The sequence below is a fragment of the Leuciscus leuciscus genome, assembly GCF_965113295.1.
Source record: "Leuciscus leuciscus genome assembly, chromosome: 1".
NCBI classification, from domain to species: domain Eukaryota; kingdom Metazoa; phylum Chordata; class Actinopteri; order Cypriniformes; family Leuciscidae; genus Leuciscus; species Leuciscus leuciscus.
In genome coordinates, this window is record NC_138725.1 from 64,067,855 (window position 1) to 64,074,401 (window position 6,547).

Below are 6,547 nucleotides of genomic sequence, written 5' to 3' on the forward strand. Positions count from 1 at the left end.
ATACGGGGCAACCAAAATGACCTGCTCCTCGTCCTCCCTGATCTTGCGCAAGGTCTGCGCAAGAAGGCTCACTGGGGGAAACGCATACTTGCGTAGGCCCCGCGGCCAGCTGTGCGCCAGTGCATCCGTGCCGAGCGTGCCCTCGGTCAGGGAGTAAAACAGGTCGCAATGGGACGAGTCGTGGGAGGCAAACAGGTCTACCTGTGCGTCGCCGAACTGACCCCAAATCAGCTGGGCCGTCTGGGGATGGAGTCGCCATTCTCCTGCGAGAGGCCGAACTCGAGACAGCTCGTCGGCCGCCTGGTTCAGGTGTCCCGGGATATAAATGGCTCGAAGCGACCTCAGATGCTTCTGACTCCATATGAGGAGGTGGCGAGCGAGTTGCGACATACGGCGGGAGCGTAGACCACCCTGGTGGTTGATGTACGCTACTGTTGCGGTATTGTCTGATCGGACTAGTACGTGCTGGCCCCTGAGCAGCGCATGGAAGCGGTGCAGGGCGAGACGTACAGCCAGCAACTCGAGGCAATTGACATGCCAAAGGCGCTGGGGTCCTGTCCAGAAGCCCGCGGCAGCATGACCATTGCACATGGCGCCCCAGCCCGTGTTGGAGGCATCTGTTGACACAACAACATGCCGGGAAACTCGTTCTAAGGGCACTCCGGCCCGTAGAAAATTGAGGTTCGCCCACGGGGTGAAGGTCTGACGGCAGGCTGGAGTCACTGGGACTCGGAGCGTGCCGTGTTGCCATGCCCACCTCGGGACTCGATCGCGAAGCCAAAGCTGAAGCGGTCTCATATGAAGCAATCCCAGCGGCGTTACTGCGGCTGCGGATGCCATATGCCCCAGGAGCCTCTGAAAAAGTTTCAGTGGAACCGCACTCTTGTCCTCGAACTGACGAAGACAAGTCAGCAGTGACTGCGCGCGCTCGCTCGTAAGCTGCGCGCACATGGCGACCGAGTCGATCTCCATACCGAGAAAAGAGATCCTCTGCACGGGGCAGAGTTTGCTCTTCTCCCAGTTGACCCGAAGGCCCAGACGGACTAGGTGCCGGAGCACTAGGTCCCTGTGTTCGCAAACCTGGTCTCGAGAGTGAGCTAGGATAAGCCAGTCGTCGAGATAGTTCAGGATGCGAACCCCGTGTTCCCGAAGGGGAACAAGGGCTGCCTCGACGACCTTCGTAAAGACGCGAGGAGACAGGGCTAGCCCGAAAGGGAGAACCGCGTACTGGTATGCCTGCCCCTCGAAAGCAAACCGTAGAAACGGTCTGTGTCGAGGTAAAATGGAGACATGGAAGTAGGCGTCCTTCAGGTCGATCGCTGCAAACCAATCCTGCGGCCGCACACACTGGAGGATGTGTTTGGCCGTTAGCATCTTGAACGGCAGCCTGTGAAGGGAGCGGTTCAAGACGCGCAGGTCGAGGATTGGCCGTAACCCACCGGACTTCTTGGGTACAATGAAGTAAGGGCTGTAGAAGCCGGACTTCATTTCGGCTGGAGGGACAATCTCGATCGCACCCTTCGCCAGCAGGGTGACGACCTCCGCTCTCATGACAGGGGCATTGCCACCGACCATAGTGAAGCGGACTCCGCTGAAGCGGGGAGGAGATCGCGCGAACTGAATCGCGTAGCCGAGCCTGATGGTTCTCGCGACCCAGCGGGACAGTCTGGGAAGCTCTAGCCAGGCCTCCAGAAAGTGCACCAGCGGGGTCATACGAACCACAGACGTACCGTCGGTGGGGCAGCGAGGCGGAATGACCGGCACCGGCGAGGGTGGCATCGCGGCCCTGTGCGGGGGCACGGTCATTAACCGCGTCCTGCCAGAGGAGGCCAGGGGAGGGCGCGCGTCCCACGGGGGCGTGCTCTGGCAGGGGTCTGGCGACAGAGGGGGATGAGAGGAGCGTGGCCCGTGGGCGGCGCGTGCTGTCATCCCAGACCTCTGGGACAGAGGAGGGCGGCAGTGGCGGGACCCGAGGGTGGCGCGCACTGCGGCCCTCTGGGTCTGTAGGCTCAGGATTGGGGATTTCGATTCTTTCTTTAACCACATTAGGGTGCTGCCCGTCGTGAGACGAGCAGCGGGGAGTGGAGAACAAAAGATTCTCCCCCGGCCCTCCACCGGGGGAAGGAGTGGCCCTGCTACCACCTCCTGTAGCGAAAAGAAAGCCAATCCTGAGCTGCCCGTCTCAGGAGCGCCGCTTAGCCTGGCGTTTAGCGGGCTGCGGGGCTGGAGAGGGCTGTGGCGCCTTCCTACGGCTTCCTCCACGACGCGGCCCAGATGAAGGCTGCTGCTGGGGCCGTGCGGGAGGGGCGGGAGCCGCGGGAGGGCGCCCTCGGCGGCGAGCAGGCTGAGGATTCTGCACCGACGGCTGAGCAGCAGAGCGTCGGGGCAGAATGTGCTTAATCGCCTCAGTCTGCTTCTGAGCAGTCGAGAACTGTTGGGCAAAGTCCTCGACTGCACCGCCGAAAAGGCCGGCCTGGGATATGGGAGCGTCAAGCAGACGAGTCCGCTCGGGCTCACGCATATCAGCCAGGTTCAGCCAGAGATGTCTCTCCTGGACCACAGCTGTGGACATCACCAAACCCAGGGAGCGTGCGGTCACCTTCGTCGCCCGGAGAGCGAGGTCGGTGGCGGCGCGCAGCTCATCAAAGAGCCCTGGGTCTGTCCTACCCTCGTGCATGTCACGAAGCATCTTGGCCTGGTAGACCTGTAAGATGGCCATGGCATGCAAAGAGGCAGCTGCCTGTCCCGCCGCTCTGTAAGATTTCGCCACCATGGTAGACGAGAATCTACAGGCTTTGGACGGGTGCTTAGGATCACCACGTGATGAAGCGCTTGTCGGACACAGCTGCATCGCGACAGAACGTTCAACCGTGGGAATCCCAGTGTACCCACAAGCATCAGCTCTATCGAGGGGAGGAAAGGCGGAGAAAGCCGTCGAACGATCACGGGAAGACATGGGAGCCTTCCAGGACCGCGTGACTTCCTCATGCACTTCCGGGAAGAATGGTATTGGGGTTGGGCGGCGACGGGTGTCAGCGGCCGCTCCCAAAAACCAATCATCCAGCCGCGAGCGCACTGGATCAGGTGGCGGGGACCACTCAATACCAATGGCCGCGGCTGCCCGGGAAAGCATGGCGGTCAGCTCGGGATCAGACTCGGGCAATGCTGGCACGCCCGAGGGCGGCAACACAGCCGAATCCTCACTTCCCGAGGACTCGCGCCCACCTTGTGATGCAGCGATGGACATAGTATCTTCCTCTGGAGCTCCAAACGAGACGCGCTGGGGCTCCGAAGAGGGACCAGCGGTCTCAGTTTGGACACTCGCGGGTGCTGATGCTGGAGAGGGGTGTGTGGACCGTGGACGTGTCGGCGGTATGTCCCACACAGTCACCCTCAGGTCACCCCGGCCACCAGCCGAAGTACTAGCCCTCTCGGGACCAGTAGATCGGGGTGTGGGTAGGGGGACTCTCGCTCTAGTGAGCTCATTGAGTCTCGACCGCAGCATAGAGATGGTCATGTTCCCGCAGTGAGAACATGAGTCATCCACGAACGCTGCTTTAGCGTGATCAACGCCCAAACACGTTAAGCAGCGATCGTGCCCATCAGAGAAAAATATCTCGCCACCGCAACCAGAAGTGCACGGGCGAGGCATCTTTAAAAAGACGTGCCACGTGCAATGCTCTTTTTGTGAGAGGAAAAACTCCGCGGATGCTGAAGCGAACAGGGAGAAACACACTATCTGTCAGATCACTGACAAGATCAGCAGGGTAGTGAGCACTCGCTGAAAACGCCGTCACACCAACACCGGAGAGTTCGCTCGTCTCGAAGGTAAGAGAAGACTAACTCAGAATATTTGGCTTGCAGGAGTGGAGAAGTTCTCGGCTCCGAAGCGAAAACATATCTGCATTGTGCCAGCGTACTTCCTTATATACCCCCTGCGGCGGGCGGAGTTACGCTATGCAAATTCCGCAGACCCATGGCATTTCATTGCCATTGGCTCGTTTTATATACTCGAAGGTGATAGGCTTCTAGGCGAAACCCCAATCGTCGTCATCCGACGTAACTCGGAGTGACCACGAAAGGGAACGCAAAGTTTCTCGGGTAATACTAATGTTTTGCAAAGTAATGCAAAGTTTCTTTTGGAACGCTAAAGTTTTGTGAGGGATTGCAAACGTTTTTTGGGTAATACTAAAGTTTTGCAAGCGAATGCAAAGTTTATATGGAAAGGCAAAGTTTCTTAGGGAACGCTAAAGTTTTGCGAGGGAACACAAAGTTTCTCGGGTAATACTAAAGTTTTGCGAGGGAACAAAGATTCCTCGGGAATGCTAAAGTTTTGCGAGGGAACCTAAAGTTTTGCGAGGGAACGCAAAGTTTCTCGGGTAATACTAATGTTTTGCAAAGTAATGCAAAGTTTCTTTTGGAATGCTAAAGTTTTGCGAGGGAACACAAAGTTTTGCGAAGTAATGCAAAGTTTCTCAGGTAAGTTTCTTGGGTAACGCGAAAGTTTTGCGTGGGAACGCAAACTTTTTTGGAGGAACAAATCTTTAGTATGGGAACACAAAAGCACTGACAATTTTTCCTACAATCTCATCCCCCCCCCTTCAACATGTCGTTTAAGGGGCTTCATATAAATACACTTCAAGTGCACACTCAATACAATTAAATGCACATCTTTTTCACAAGAGAAGACAGAAGTGAGGCCTCCATGCCGATTTGGTCATTTGAGACTGTCCGCAGTGTAATTTCTTCACAGAATTCCCCAGACTTGCGCTTGGAGATCATAAAACACTCTAGCTATTCCTCAGCACTCTAGTTCCATGCTGGGTTATGGCCTTTCACATTCAATTGCTATTTCAGACTCTGTACTTAATCTAATTGTCACAAGCTATTTGTTTTGTGCTCATGTACTGTTACATAGGAAAGAATTTCTGTGAAAATGAGCAGAAAACAAAACGGCAAAATATCATTTACAAAGAGGTTATGAGATAGACAATAATTCGTTTTCCCTCTCAAACTCACAGGAGTTTAAGTCTTGTGATTTAAAGCGAGGGCTCTCAGATTTCTCCTTTCTGATTATTATGGAACATTTTATCATATAACAATGTCATTTTAATCCAAGCCTTCATTTTGAAATAATGTATTTTTACCACATTGCCATTTTTATTAGATAAAAGACATTAATGCATTTTCCAGACCTCTACTTGAGGTTCATCCTCATGCTTTGGTAGGTTATACAGTATATCTTTTAAGTATAGTATGTATTATAAAACAGGCCTTTAGGCCTCATTCATGAAGCACACAAGCAGAACGAATTTGTGTATAAATGGTTTGTAAATCCATTGTGATGTAAATTGTGGCATTTAATCATTGAAACAATTCGTTCCCCTAGTGTTTTATGAATGAGGCTCTACATTTTGAATGTAAAACTAGCATACTTACTGCATACTGAGCAGTGTACACTGAACACTGCCTACTATATTTTTTTATAACTAGCATCTGAAGCAGTTTACATTATGCAATGCTAGACAATGCACGTTAAAACTCACAAGACACATTGTGTTGCATGTTTAACTCAGCAAATAACAATATAAAAAAAAATACTTTTAAATGTTTTGTGCAAAAAACACAATTTTGGCATTTGGCAAACTGATTAAAAATGAGCCAAGAAATAGATGATGGAAAAATGTGGCTGATACTGCTTGTGATTTCACACCCTACCCTTGTGAAAAAGAAGAACACTTAGCATATGTTTAAAAAGATAACTTGATACGGAAATAATATAAATTAAAAGAATATACTTAAGTGTGAACTGAGTGTAATGTTTTCAAACACTTAATTGCATGTTAATTGCAATTGAATGAAAACTTTTATATTTAAATCAAAATCAGTTAGCTGAACTTAAGAGTGCTTTTGTACTGACAAGCATTTACTGTAAACTGAAATGTATTTCAATTTTATTTCTATTGAAACTTGTATGTCTTGTTTTTAAAGATATTTGTAATTACACATTTGTAATGATGACGTTGCAATTTATTTAAAATACATTGACTTTAAATATAATATTGAATGACACACTGTTACACACAGTTTTAAAATATATCTTTAAGATTTGAAGTACACTACAAGTTCACATTCAATACAATTAAGCACACTTCTTTTTCAGGGTAGACCCTAACACGTCTCATTTGATTGCACACTTAATTGCATGTTAATTGCAATTAAATAAAAATATATGTTAAATGTACATGAAATTAAATTAGCTGAACTTAAGAGTACTTAAATACATCTTTATATGTAAAATATACTTTAATGTAATTTCTTTAGATATGTGTATGTCATTTCTTTAAATATATTTATAATTATGAAGTTTAAATATATTAACTTTAAATGTAACACTGAATAACACACTACAGTTATAAGTAATTTCCATGTGCTTTAGTCAACACATCAAACTAAGTGCATTTTGTTTAAAGCATGACAGAAGATTATTAAAACAAAACACAAATGTTCAAAATATTTACAAATACGACTTTTAATTTGACATTAT